General features: G+C 37.1%; 1 pseudogene; it reads right to left on the bottom strand.

Annotated features, from left to right (window-relative positions):
• Positions 1-285: 285 nt before the first annotated feature.
• Positions 286-2,151, bottom strand: LOC133754054 (F-box-like/WD repeat-containing protein TBL1XR1; annotated as a pseudogene).
• Between the last annotated feature and the right edge of the window lie 13,983 nt (positions 2,152-16,134).

Below are 16,134 nucleotides of genomic sequence, written 5' to 3' on the forward strand. Positions count from 1 at the left end.
TGTACCAAACATCTACCTTTTCAAAAAATGCATTAAAATATTTTTAAGAATTTTGTGAAAAATATAAACAAGAAATTGATTCACTTCCTTACTTCATGCATCCATAATCTAAACCAAAAACAAAATTGAAAAGCAAGAACAAACTACGGCTGAAAGTTTCTGTAAGTCCATTTTCTCTGTACACATGAACTGCTCACTACCGAAAGGAAAAAAGAATATAATCCATGGTGTCTGCTGATTCAAAGGGAGAAACAAGGTTATCATTAGTATTCTAAAACTGTACATGTATGGTCTGCTTTTATAACGTATATTTCTCTCTTCTGTTTTTTATATCCAAAACTTCTAAATGCTATTTTAGGGGCACGTCAGATTAGATTCCAGCACTTGGTGAACAGAATTCACAAGCTGTGACAAAACTGTCATCTTCAGGGTGCAGTTTTGTTTATATACCTTGTATGTATATATTTCCTTTAGGTTTGGCTGTAGTGGACTGGCCATGGTTCAAGTGGAACTATAGCAGTACATGGGTCAGGGACAGTCATTTTGGCTATGTACACATTCATAGTTGGTCCATGGCTTCCAACTAGTAGTGCTATTTCCAAAGGTCTAATACACAAACTGAACCATCTGATGCACTGGCTCCAACTCTGTCTCCTGCTGCATTCCAGCAAACTTCAAAAATTCCACCTGTTCCTCTATAACTGTGAACTAGAGCACATTTCTGTGTGTTCTGGATGTGTGTACACATTTGTCTAAAGAGCCACTTGCCATATACCTGCCATTAGGAAAGAAAGCTACGGTGTACACAGGCTCTTGATGTTTTGTCAAAGTATGTATGCAAATTCCTCTGTCAATATCCCATAACCTAACAGTAGAATTGAAGGATGCACTTGCTAACATAAGGTTGGCATTTGGGTTATTCATTCCTGGTCCAGTTGGACTCCATTTGATAGTATAAATCTCTTTATTATATGCTTGTAAATCATGGACACAATTGTCTTGCTTCATACTCCATATCTTCAAAGTCATATCATCTGAACAGGAGGCCAGGCGATTGCCAGTTGGGTCCCATTTAATAGCATTTACTTCATTCATATGTCCCTGGAATGTTTTAAAAGGTCTATCTTGTACTAATTTACAGATATGAATGCACATATCCGTTATACATAAAGCAAAGGTGTGGTTGCTCTGCCAATCAACATGCAATGCTGGTGCTGAATGTAATGGCTTCACCAGTATATGCATCCAAAATAATTGTTGTCTTGTCTACTCTAGCACTTAGGATGACATTTCCTTTCTTATTCCACTTTAATGCAAATATAGGCCTTTAGGCTGTCCTAAGGTGCTGGCAAGATTACCATCTTTAGTCCATATTCTTGCAAATCCATCATATGAACCTGTTGCTAGAATTGTACCTTCACTGTTCCAATCTAGAGAAGTTACATCCTTGTTGCTCAGAACATCTTGCCATGCTTCTTGTATGCAATGTCTCAGTAATAATTTTGTGGAGCCACTGGTACTGTTTTCACTTAGATTACATATTCTTGCTGTTGAGTCTCCAGACCCTGACGGCAGGAGATCACTAACAGGGTTCCAGGCACAAATGAAAACTTCAGATTCATAGCTCCGTAACACAACTGCTTTATTAGGAGGGATTTCAACATCCCTATCCACTTCCATCATATCAGTATGATTATTTGGTAAAGTATGTGCTCCATTCTCCTCCCCATTTGCTGTGTTTTCTCCATTTTTTGCATATCCTTGTGGTTAGTTGCAGCTGCGGCTATCTCTATAAGCTTGTTGTCTTGTTTGCACTACATCAGGCATTATGGCATCTATCAGAGACAGAGATTCTATTGGTCAACTATCAAACAAGGTACCATCCTCATTAATACTAACTTCTGCCTCTACATACTGTAGACCTTTCTGGATGATAGAAATCAATGCAGCAGGTGGGACAAGGGCACTGTTTATATTAGACTGACTGATACGGCTTTCTATACCAAAGGTAAATGCTGAATGAGAAAATCCTGTCTCTTGTAAGTATCTATATACCAAGAAGTTGACCTCATCACTGCTTATACTCATCTTTATTCCCACTAAAACCATGAGGTCACAACATAGGATATAACCCATTGGCAGTGCATTGATGTGGGAATGTGCAACTGAATATCTGGTACCACAATCACAAATTGCTGTTGCTGATGCTAGAAGCAGTGGTGTCCAACACTGCTCCCCCGCTCTCATGAATGGAGGCACAAGGAAACTCCCCTCATCGCTGCTGTCGCTGCCGCCACTGCCTCCAACCACACCCAAAATAAACCCTCCAGGTGGTGAGAGGCAATTATAACCCAGGTGAGCATGGGGCACTGGGATATGAATTCTATGGAATGCTATACAGTGGTGAAAATAAATGAAATCCCACCATTTGCAACAAAATGGAGGAATTTGGAAAACATCATTCCGAGTCAAATATGGCAGTCCCAAAGGGAAAAATATCATGTGTTCTCCATGTTCACTGACAACTAACTGAGCACCTAAAAGGAACCTGTAGACATGAACTGACACTATAAGAAGCAATGACTTGATCAGCTCTTGTCATGAATGTTGAGGAACGGCTTACTATTTTATTGTTTTTACTTTTATTGTTTTACCATTGGAAGAGCAGCAACCGTGACAGAATCCAGCTCCCCAAATGGGACTAGAACCTGGTGTGCCGGCACCGCAGGCGAAGGATTAGCCTATTGAGCCACGGCACCAGCCACTTAATCAGAATTATTATTAGATATTTAAATCCAACTGAAAATTGTTATTCACAAAAAACAATAAAGGGAATAAGAGAGGGAGATGATGTATAGGTTGGCATGCATTCCCATGGACTTACCTAAGAGTAAAGCTAAAAATTTACCATGGGACTCCAAATCCCATTAGGTTGGCAGGTACTAATGCCCTCTTACTAGTTACAACTGATCATAAGGATAGGAATAAGTGTCAAAGGAATCACATAACTAAGACCACTGCTAATAACAGTAGAATTAAAAAAGAAAAATGACCCAACATGTGAAGCGGGCAACACAGCAGACTCATAGAATAACAAATGCCCTAAACAGCACTCTGGCTTCAGAATTATTCCTTAAGGCATGTAGATTTGGTCAAAAGTCTCATGAGAGCAATTTAGGTATGGAAAGCCCTAGAAATATGTCAAAATTGACCTGCATGAAAGATTTCTGCCAATGTCATCCCAGTGGAAAGAAGGGACCATCAAAGAAGGAAGTACCTTTCTCCAAAGGAAGAACTTCCACTTTGCTTATGTCCCTGTCTAAATATGACAGAGTTGTGGATTCACAAGTATTCCATAGCCTTGGAAGTCCATAACAAGAGCATTGAGTGATCACTGACATCATAAATAAGAGTGTCAACTGTTAAATCAACAGGGGTCACTGTGCAATTACTCCCCATGTAGGACCTTTATCCTTAATGAGTTAGAATTAATGGCAAAACTAGTATTCAAATAGTACTTTATACTTTGTTTGTCAGTGTGGGTATATACTGTTGAAATCTTTACTTAGTGTAGAGTAGATCATCTGTATATAAAGATACTTAAATCAATCTTTTTTTAAATGAAGAATGGGATGGGAAAAGGAATTGGAGGTGGGCTAGAAGTTGGCGTGGGCAGTTTGGTATGAGTGAACAAACTGCTATTTTCCAAAAGCAGTACCTGTGAAATTTATATTTATTAAATAAAAATTTTCTAAAAATATATATTCTCCTATCAGAATGACTGAATTGGAATCCATATGCCACTTTCGAAACAAGTTCTTTCAAATGAAAAAAAATGTTTCAGATTACTGCTGAAATACAGATTTCACTGAGACTCACATAGGAAGTTTTCATTTATTTATTCCAAGGGCCATTATTCTGCCAGTCCCAGCACTTAGTATTTTGGAAAGTTAGAAAGCAGTATTGGTTGTGAATGTTACCTGATTATCTCTGTCTCTGCCTATGTTTCTCTGAATTCTTTGTAATGCATAGCAAATAAAGGTAAATAATGCTTTGCAAATTATTTTATGTTTTAAGGAAACAGGATCTTGAAGAAAAGTTAATGATATCTGAAACAATGCAATGTGCTTTTGAAATATGTGATGAAATTTGAGGATTCTGAGACATAAGGATGGAATTATATGTTGCTGCATTATAATCTGAAAAACTCTATATCCTATTCTATGTGTTCACCACGAAAAAATCGACTCAGTGTGCAGTTCACTGCAGATTACCTGCCTACTGATATTTATTCCAAACATCCCAATCAGATAGGAATGTGCAAAATTTCTGAAAACTTACAGATAGTGGTAAGAAAATATGGAAGACTCAAATGCAAATTACTGAATACAAATGCATGAGGAAGGAATAATTAATATTTCAGCATAGTGAGTGAAAATGATGTGTTCAGGGTGTTATGGAATATGCCAGGAAGGTTTAATATACACAATCATGCTAGAATCTTCCTATCATTTGCATCTGATATGAATCATACTACTTGCAATATCAGTGAGACAACAATATCTAAAGCTCAATTAATCCGAAGAATTGGGGGAACAGAACATAACAATGGATTATAATAACCTGTCACCAATTCATACAGACAGTTCTCATCTTTTGTCTTTAACTTCCCTTTCCCTTTCTCATATTCACAAAACAATCTTTTTGAAACTATCTTTCTTCTCCCTGTTGCTATGGCATGTAGGTTTCTAGATTGCAAAGTAAGTTAGAACATTGAGTATTTGTGAAAATGTTATGTGTGCTTCCTTCCAGAATTTAAAGTTGTTGAAACTTATCCCATTCTTCTTGTCCCAAAGAATTCCATACACATGAAGACTAAATAATAATACATTCCTGGTTTTTAGGGTGTGCTTTCTTAACATTCCTGTCAAAAATATGTATTAAAGTTAAGTGTTGTTGTTTTCCTTTATAGAGACAATTAGTAATAACTGATATTCAGTTCAAGATAGCACTTGGATGAATTCTGTCTGCAAGAATCCAGAGCCAGAATTGAAAATATGGAGTTCCTCTCTTTCCCTAAATCTCCCATTCCCACCTTTTTTCCTAAGAAAAATGCTTTTTTCTAAGACAGAGACCTATTCTCTGATACACAATCGTGTGTCCCCGCTGATATATACATAAGGCATCACAAGCTGAGTAGCCAGCCTGCAACCCATTCAACATTTTTGTCCCCACCATGTCTGAACAATGTAAATATGATGAGTATCTTGAAGAGAATAGATTATTGATCCAGGTGGTACAAGGTAGAAAATGTGACCAGAGTTGCTGTGATTGCCTTTTCTAATGCTTCATTTCCTAATGGATGCTAGAAGACATCACACTCTCAGACTTTCTGTGAGCTTTCTAATTGTGCTATGTGTGTCACATTTTCTGCAAAATAAGGGAAAATAATGTATTATTATGGAAACCAACTGTACTTCACATGGAATCAGGATGACAGCTCAAGCAAATGGATTCAAAATAATTAAATCTGAAATCAAAGGTCCATAATAAAGTAGAATTCCTAGAACTCTTTCTGACTCTGTATTCTGGGGTTGATATATGGCTCCATTTCAAAACAAGGAATGAGGGATTTCAGATGCTTGTTTTTGGATTATTGTAAGGCAGCAAAATGAGCTCAGTACCTATCAACATGAAGAAACATCAATTTTTGACATACAATGTACCTAAGACAGGAATGTTCCTGCAACTCCAAATCTGACCTAGTTCCATACTTGCATGAGAGACATACACAGAACAAAGCACATTCATCTACAAGCATGTTAGCCTGGTCATGCACCAGGCTGAAGGCTGTTTGTGCTGATCTTGAACTGCTGAAGCCACTGTCTAATGTGGTTTTTTAATGCTAGGGGTTCTATGCTTTGGAGGCAGACTTTCTGGAAACATGAAATTTGGAAATACTAAAATGAAAAATGTAGAAAAGAATAAACAGGGATATTGCATGCTGTATTTAAAATAAAATGCAAAGCAGACAAAATCTTAGTAACTTGCAATTGAATTGCACAGTTCATCAAAATTAACACCTGGCAAGAAAACTGATTCCACATTTATACCATCATGTGAAGGAAAACATACACTGCAACTACAAAGTGAAATTTCCTTTATGAAGAAATTTTAGTAATTCATTGTATATTTATAGTTCTCTTTAGTTGCTTTCAAATTTTCTTGAAATTGGAGCATTGAGTGTCCTGGTTGTAAATCATCACATAAAACCATTCGGTTCTGCAGCCTAATTAGTAGTTAAAATTTGCAAACCCATGTTTGACACCATGAATTATTTCCAGATTTTGTAATGTACATTCTACAATTACACTGATCATCCAATAAAGTTATAAGTAGAGATTTCAAATTCCTTGCCTATCATCAAGAACCTATATTACTATGGTAGAAAATCAATGAGAGATCACATCTTTGAAATTATGGTATCCTCATCCCACATGAATAAAGATTGAGTTGTAGAATGAACATGTTTATGCTGCAAGTTTCAAATATTCTGAGAGGGTTTCTTTTTTCCAAAACCTCTCTGAGTAACTCAATTATCACCACAGGAATCTGATCCTTATATTACCATAGACTTGAAGGAAGAGTTTATCTATACTGTCCAGAATTTTTCAGGAATTATGAGAGAATTCAATCCATTCAATTCTTGAGCAGGAGACAAACATCATGTGGGAAAAGGTCTTTTCATCAGAGAACCAATGTAAGTAATATGGAAGCCATGTTCTACCAAAGGCCTTAGAGAAGAGAAACTACAGCATATGTCAAACAATCCTGTTACTCTTGGGAAGTTTCTGTTCCATAGGATTGCCAGGTAGAAGTTTCACCTTGAATTTCTGAAAGAGTTTGTATTATTTAAAATCACTTTCACTTTAACCCTTCTTCTCAGCTGCGTGTTTTCAAAAATGCAGTGCTCAAGCTTGCTTCAAGATTCCCACAGACTGCTGGCTAACTTTACCAAGGATCTTAATCTGCACTTCCATGAAACAATAGAGGCACTTTGCTTCTCTTGATATCTTGTTTCAAATTTGGCCTGGTTTTTTCTATATTATTTGAGACAATATGAAAACATACACAGTGAGATATGACAACTATCACAGATACAGATTAGCAAACCAAGTCATCCATGTCTTACCTCAGACTGATGGACATTTCCAATCTCATGGTAAAAAAAAATATCCTAGCATACTTTGTACATCTCAGCAATTTAATGTGTTTGATAGGGCCAGTGAGAAACAGAGGTAAAATAATTGAATACACATGTGGATGTTTTCATACCCCAATCAGCATTGAAACATTAGTAAGAATTTATTGAACCTGTTATGGTTGATAGTAGAATAAAGCATAATATATTTTTAGAGAACAGTTTTCCATGAATCCTTTTGATCAGTAGATTATATGTCTAACATATGCAGCGATGTTGAAAGAGCAGGACATCCATCAGTGAATAGAAGAAAGAATTGGCTTGATTCCATGTGATTTTTGAGGGAATTCATTGGGTGGTGCACTATGCATTAGTTCTTTTGAAGGAATGGGTGATGGTGCATCATACTTCTATGTAAAAGGACGTAGTATATTTAAACACTTCTTTATTTGTGTTGTGCCAGAGTCCACAATATTAGTTGACTGTATCCTACTATAATTCCATGACTCTGTATTCATATACTATATATAAATACCCAATTTCCTCTTGCCCATTTTACACCCATGTCACTTTCTTGCAATTCTGTCTTGAGACAGAAAAGTTCTGAATATCCCTGATACAGACATCATTCTATATTTTCAGTCTAGCTGGTTAACAATGACAAACTGATGGAGTTAGGCACCATGCTGTTTTCTGGTACTTTAGAAAAAAATTATCTGTAAATAGCAAACAAATGAAGTCCTACATCCTGGATTAAGGTTCACCACTCTAAAGGAAACAGTAGAATAAGTAGCATTCACATGAAACCCTTCAGATTATATGCCCAACTATGTCAGGACAGTGATGAATGTTGAGCTCAGGATAACTCAGACAGAATTCTATTGTTTTCTACAATCTCAAAAACCTACTCACCTTCCAAGTTTAAGCAATGTAAAGCAAAGATGTATATCTTTGATTTTCCAAAGAAACAGGTAGGTGACAGGTGGCCAGTAATTTGGAGAGCAAATGCATATATTGAAATCCTAAAGTGTGTTTAAGTCTAGGCTTTTGGGACCATCAGGCTGCAATCCAGAAGTTAACACGTAGCATCACTATCAAAAATATTCTCATTCTTGTCATTGAAAGAACAAAAATAACTATGTGAAGTCATAGTTAGTGCAGAGCACATTAAGGCGCTCTCACCAGCATGAGTATGCTATGGATACAGCAGTCTGAGTGTTGGCTTTTCCACTTCCAAACCAGCACCCTGCTAATTCTCTATGAGAACACTTGATGATGGTTTGAGTTCTTGAAAGATGATTATCAGGGAAATAATCAAGACTAAGAAAATGGTTACATTAACTATTGCATCATCGTGCATATACCTGAACCTGAATTACACTTAATGAAGTTCAAATTTCCAGATTCTTTATCTGTGTAATCAATTATAAGATGCAGTTACACAATGTATCCCTGTTTATCTTCTAAGGAGAATGGTGCTAGACAACTTACTTCCTTCATCTGTCTTCTCTGTCATTGTGACTAAGCATCTGTGTCTTCTACTATCATTGGATATTTCACCAGATTCATTAATTAAAGAATAGTTTATGTATTTCATTTTCTCCTAATTTGATATAGTAGGACAATGTATACATGTTTTCTTAACTCAGGTGTATGTCTCTTTATATGTTATTATATTTTTCTTTTCTAGTGTTAATGGAATTATTTTCCAGAAGCAGAACAGTACTAAGTAGCACTGGCTAAAATTAGAAACACAGAAAAGGTCATTTTCAGATGCACTGGAATTCAGTTTTACTGACACTCCACTTGTAAAATGTTACAGACTGCATTAAAATAATTCTGGGGCCGGAACCATGGCTCAGTAGGCTAATCCTCCACCTAGGGCACCAGCACCCCAGGTTCTAGTCCCAGTAGGGGTGCCGGATTCTGTCCCGGCTGCTCCTCTTCCAGTACAGCTCTCTGCTGTGGCCCAGGAGTGCAGTGGAGGATGACCCAAGTGCTTGGGTCCTGTACCTGCATGGGAGACCAGGAGGAGCACCTGGCTCCTGGCTTCAGATCAGTACGGTGCACCGGCCACAGCGCTCCTGCTGCAGCGGCCATCGGGGGGTGAACCAACGGAAAAGGGAGACCTTTTTCTCTGTCTATCTTTCTCTCACTGTCCACTTTGCCTGTCAAAAAAAGTTATGTGCTCTGAAAATAGAAATTTGCTTTTGACTTCAGCTTCTTGGTTGCTGTGTGATGCCGGTCATAATAATTAAAATGTCAGACTCACAAACTCTCTTTCTCTAAAATTGAGCTGTGAAATCTCAAGAAAAATATATTCACTAAGGAAATATAGCCTAAGCTCTTTTGTATGGTAAGGAAACACGTTTTGTAGGAGTTCATTCCTTCTTATTTGAAATTTTCAGTGCATATCCTCTTCCAGTTGTTCACATGCTGTATGCAATTAGGTCTCAGCCTTAGAATCTGTGAATGTGTACTCTCTGAAGGATTTGTATCACCTGAAGTGTCTTATTTTACCACAAGAATACTAGAAAGAGGAAATGGACAAGAGGACAGGAAGTCACAGCATTCATTAGGTGCAATTATATGAGTTGTCCTATTTATAGCCTGCCGGGTCTAATGGGAGAGAGAGACTGAGATCCACACTGAATCCCTTTGATAATCTATAGTACTCAACTGGACCTTCATGTGAAAGAAAAGCTGCCATTTTATATTTCAAACAAAGACTTTGTAGATATCAGTAGCAACCCTGTGCTAAGCTATGAGTGGTTCTATGTGAGGTTCTTATGTTCATGCCATTAATTAATTTAGTGATGCTGAAAAATAAATTAATTATGTCACATATCCTGATCTAATTCTATGACTATAGTTTTCCTGAAATTTTATAGTGGAATGTTACTTAATAATCCCTCAAACCAGTTGTTTAGTATTGTAAGTCATACTTTCACAGGTTTATTAAATAATGGCTAGAATTTTATAAAGATAAAAATTAAACTGGATAATATACTTAGAGTTATGTGGGAGGGCTCCAAGATGGCGGAATAGGGAGGGAGCTCAATGATGGTCCAGGAAAAGATAGGTTAATAAAAGTGGAGATAGTGAAGTCTCAGGGAAGAGTTAGGGAAAAAACTGCAGAGGAAACGTCCAGAATTAGAGGAACACAGTGGCCTATGTGGAGGGCATTGGTGCCCACAGCTCAGGAGCAAAGGTGCTGAGGCAGCCTCTGCTCCAGCACTGGAAAGGGAAAGTGAAACAAAACCTCAGTAGCCTGAGACACTGGCAGAAAAGCAGCAGGAAGAGCCTAGAGGGAACAGGGCTTGAAGCCCCATGGAGGAAAGTACACCAGCCTAACTAGAGGAGAGAAAAAAAAAATAAAAGGGACCTGTATGGGCATTATTCAGTCTCTTCACTCACCTCACAAAGTCGAGTAGAAAATAGTGCCATATTGACATACGTAACAGCTGTGCCAGCACAGGGCTGTGACTCCCCTCAGCCTAGCAGAAAATCCTGACTCTGGTAGGGAGAAATAACAGGAGACTAAGACCTAGTGAATGTACAGAGTTTATAAACTGGGACTGTGGAAAAAATTTGAGAACTCATGGTGTGGCTGAGACATAAGTAGTCTTGGTGGGAGACACTGCAGATTCATGCAGCCTTGGCTAGGTGGTGAGAGACATTGCAGGGGAATCTGAATTAAATTGAGGACTACACAGATCCTTTGTGTGGTTCTTGAGACAGAGCATATGAATATTATACTACTGGGGCTATCATTCGTGCACTGATTGCCATCAAGGGCAAGAGCTTAGCTGAGCAGAATTACTTCCCTACTGAATAAAGAGAAAGAGAGAGAGAGAGAGAGAGAGAGAGAGAGAGAGAGAGAGAGAGAGAGAGAGATTTACCATGGCAAACCTGGATGTTTCACTTAGGCACACCCTTAGTTCTGAAGAACTGAACAGAGCTCTCTGGCCACACCCACCACAAACCTCTAGAGAGTCACCAAAAGCAGATAATCCACTTAGAGTCATAGTATAGTCATAGTATAGCAAAAAAAGACACCACAACAAGAAAAAAAGAATAAAAAAGAATATTTCCAAAATTCCAAGCAACAAACACAGAAACCAAGGATGCAAGAACAAGGAAGACATGATGCTTCCAAATGAACATGACACTCCAATACAAGATTATGAAGATGAAGAGATAGAAGAAATGCAAGATATGGATTTCCAAAAATTATGATAAGGCCATTTAGAAGATATCAAAAACAAATGCATGAACTACAGAAATCCACACAGGACAGACAGAAAATATCTGTCATGAAAATGAAATCTTAAGGAGGAATAAAAAATGAGAGATGTAGTAGAGCATTAAACTGAGATATTGAAGAGAAACAAAATCAAATGAAGCATTCAAAAGAACAAATGAAAAACACATTGGAGAGCCTTAAAAACAGAATCAGTGAAGCAAAAGAGAGAATATCGGACCTAGAAAACAGAGAACAGGAAAGTATACATTCAAGCCAAAGAAAAGAAGAGGAAATTAGAAATCTAATAAATAGTGTTCAAAATCTGCAGGATGCTATTAAAAACTCAGAAATTGGGCTCTAGGAGTTCTTGAAGGCATGGAGAGAGAGAAAGGATTAGAAGGCTTTGTTAGTGAGATACTAGCAGAAAATTACCCGGGTTTGGGGAAGGAAAGAGACATCCAAGTAAAGGAAGCACTTAGAACCCCCATTAACCATAACCAAAAGAGATCCTCACACAACATGTTGTAATCAAATTCACCACAGTGAAACATAAAGAAAAGATTCTAAAATGTGCAAGAGAGAAACGTCAGATTACTCTCAGTGGATCTCCAATCTCAGAGCAACTTCTCAACAGAAACCCTACAGGCTAAGAGGGAATGGCAAGATATAGCCCAGGTACTAAGAGAAAAAAAATGCCATCCCAGATTATTAGATCTCACAAAGGTCTCATTTGTGAATAAAGGTTAAATAAAGGCCTTTCATAGCAAACAGAAATTGAAAGAATTTGCCACCACTCATAAAGCCATGCAAAATATGCTTAAAGATGTGTCATACACAGAAACACAGAATCATGGTCATCAATATGAAAGAAGGTAAAGGAAGAAAATTTCTCAGTAAAAGATCACAGGAAGTTCAAAGCATATATTAGAAATATCTTTGGAAAAATGGCGGGCAAAGTTACTACTTATCAATAGTCACATTATGAAAATGGCCTCAACTCTCCAGTTAAAAGGCACAAATCACTGAATGGATTAAAAAACAAAACCCATCTATTTGCTCCTTACAAGAAACACATCTTTCCAACAAAGATACATACAGACTGAAAGTGAATTTTTGGATTAAAATATTCTTTGCAAACAGAAGCAAAAAAGAACTGGTGTAACCATCTTAATATCAGACAATACAAACATTAACACAAAAACTGTTAAGAGAGACAAAGAGTGGCACTATATAATGATTAGGGGATCAATTCAACAGGGAGATGTAACTATTATCAAGGTATATGCACCTAACTACAGGGCACCAGTTTATTTGAAAGATATGTTGAAGAACCTAACTGAGACTTAAACTCCAATACAATAGTATTAGGGAATTCAATACTCCAATTTCAGCAATAGACAGATCAACCAGACAGAAGATCAAAAAGAAAAAGTAGATTTAATCAACACTATAGTCCAAAAGGATCTAACAGATATTTATAGAACTACACTTAAATAATACACATTCTTATGTAGTACATGGAAACTTCTCTAGGATTGACCACATACTAGGCCATAAAGCAAGTCTCAGCAAATTTAAAAGATCAAAATCATACCATGTATCTTCCTAGGCCACAGTGCATTGAAGCAGGAAATTAGCAACTCAGGAATCTCCAGAACATATGCATAAACATGGAGACTGAACAACATGCTCCTGAAAACACTGGGTCATAGAAGATATCAAAAGAGAAATCAAAAACATTCTGGAAGTTAATGAAGATAACAACCCAACATATAAAAACTTATGGGAAACAGCAAAAGCAGTGTGTTAAGAGGAAAGTTTAGCAATAGGTGGCTACATCAAGAATTGGGAAAGGCACCAAGCAAATGAGTTACCAATGCATCTGAAGGATCTAGAAAAACTGCAGCAAACTGGACCCCAAACTAGGAGGAGAAGAGAAATTGTTAAAATAAGAGCAGAAATAAACAAAACGGAATCCCCCAAAAAAGTACGAAAGATCAGCAAAAGTAAAAGCTGGTTTTTCGAAAAAAATAAACAAAATTGATACGCCATTGTCCCAACTAAATAAAAAAAAGGAGAGAAAAGACCAAAATCAATAAATTTAGGAATGAAAAAGGCAATGTAGCAACAGACACCACAGTAAATAAAAAGAGTCATCAGAAATTACTACCAAGAGTTGTATGTGAGCAAACAGGGAAATCTATCAGAAATGGATAGATTCCTGGACACATACAACCTACCTAAATAGAACCATGAAGACATAGAAAACCCAAGCAGACCCATAACCGAGTCAGAAATATAGGCCCTCCCAACAAAGAAAAGCCCAGGACTGGATGGATTCATGGCTGAATTCTACCAGACATTTAAAGAAGAACTAACTCCAATACTTCTCAAACTATCCAGAACAATTGATAAAGAGGGAATCCTCCCAAATTCTTTCTATGAAGCCAGCATCAAATTAATGATTACTAGGCCTGAAAAAGGTGCAGCATTGAAAGAAAATTACAGACCAATATCCCTGATGAACATAGATGCAAAAATCCTCAATAAAATTCTGGCCAATAGAATGCAACAACACATCAGAAAGATAATCCACATAGACCAAATGGGATTTATCCCAGGTACGCAGGGATGGTTCAATGTTTGCAGATCAATCAATGTGCTATACCACATTACAAACTTCAGAAGAAAAACCAAATGATTATCTCAACAGATTCAGAGAAAGCATTCAATAAAATTCAACACCCTTTCATGAACATTCTTCAATGCAATCAAAGCAATTTATGAAAAACGCACGGCCAGCATCTTATTGAATGGGAAAAAGTTGGAAGCATTTCATCTGAGATCTGGTAGGAGACATGGATGCCCATTCTCACCACTGCTATTCAATATAGTTCTGAAAGTTTTAGCCAGAGCCATTAAGCAAGAAACAGAAATTCAAGGGATGCAAATTTGGAAGGAAGGAGTCAAACTATCCCTCTTTGCAGATGATATGATTCTTTACTTAGGAGATCCAAAGAACTCTACTAACAGACTATTGGAACTCATAGAAGAGTTTGGCAAAGTAGCAGGATATAAAACTAATGCACAAAAATCAACAGCTTTGTATAATCAGGCAATGCAATGGCTGAGAAAGAGATGCTAAGATCAATCCCTTTAAAAATAGCTAGAAAAACAAATACCTCAGAATAAACTTAATCAATGATGTGCAAGATCTCTACAATGAACATTACAAAATCTTAAAGAAAGAAACAGAAGAGGATACCATAAAAATGGAAAAATCTTCTATGCTATGGATGGGAAGAATCAATATCATCAAAATGCCCATTCTTCCACAAGCAATTTATAGATTCAATGTGATGCCAATCAAAATACCAAAGACATTCTTCTCAGATATGGAAAAAAATATGCTGTAATTTTTATGGAGGCACAGGAGACCTCAAAAAGCTAAAACAATCATGTGCAACAAAAACAAATACCAGATTTCAGGACATACTAGATGGCAGTTATAATCAAAACAGCATGGTAATGGTACAGATACAGATGAATTACCCAGTGGAACAGAATAGAAACACCAGAATCAACCCAAACATCTATAGCCAACTTGTATTTGATCAAGTATCTAAAACCAATTCCTGGAGCAAGGACAGTTTATTCAACAAATTGTGCTGGGAAAACTGAATTTCCATGTGCAGAAACATGAAGCAAGACCCCAACCTTTCAAATTACACAAAAATCTATTCAACATAGATTAAAGATCTAAATCTATACCCGTCCAATTAGTAAATACACCATCAAAATAATATAGAACTGCGGAGAAATTCTGCAAGATATAGGCATAGGCAAAGACTTCTTGGAAAAGACCCCAGAAGCTCAGGCTGTCAAAGCCAAAATCAACAATTGGGCATATATCATATTGAGAAGTTTATGTACTGCAAAAGAAACAGTCAGGAAAGTGAAGAGACAACCATTAAAAATGGGAAAAATATTTGCAAATTATGCAACTGATAAAGGATTAATAACCAGAATCTATGAAGAGATCAAGAAACCCCACAACAGCAAAACAAACCCATTACGAGAAAGGACAAGAAACTCAATAGACAGTTTTCAAAAGAGGAAATCCAATGGCCAACCGACGCATGAACAAATGCTCAGTATCACTAGCCACCAGAGAAAAGCAAATCGAAACCACAGTGAGGTTTCACCTCGCCCCAGTTAGAATGGCTTACATACAGAAATCAACTAAAAACAGATGTTGGCGAGGATGTGGGGAAAAGGGACACTAACCTACAGTTGGTGGGAATGTAAACTGTAAAGCCTCTATGGAAGTCAGTTTGGAGATTCCTCAGAAACCTGAATACAGCCCTACCACACGACCTTGTCATCCCACTCCTTGGAATTTACCCAAAGGAAATTAAATTGGCAAACAAAAATATTGTCTGTACTTCAATGTTTATTTCATTTCAATTCAAAATAGCTATTCATGGAATCAACTTAAATGCCCATCAACAGGAGACTGGATAAAGAAATTATTGGATATGTACTCTATAGAATACTATACAGCAGTAAAAAAACAATGAAAGTGGTTCATTTATAATAAAATGGAGGCATCTGGAAAACATCATGCTGAGTGAAATAAGCCAGTCCCAACGGGACAAATATCATATTTTCTCCCTGATCTGTGACA

This window comes from Lepus europaeus, chromosome Y, assembly GCF_033115175.1.
Source record: "Lepus europaeus isolate LE1 chromosome Y, mLepTim1.pri, whole genome shotgun sequence".
NCBI lineage: Eukaryota > Metazoa > Chordata > Mammalia > Lagomorpha > Leporidae > Lepus > Lepus europaeus.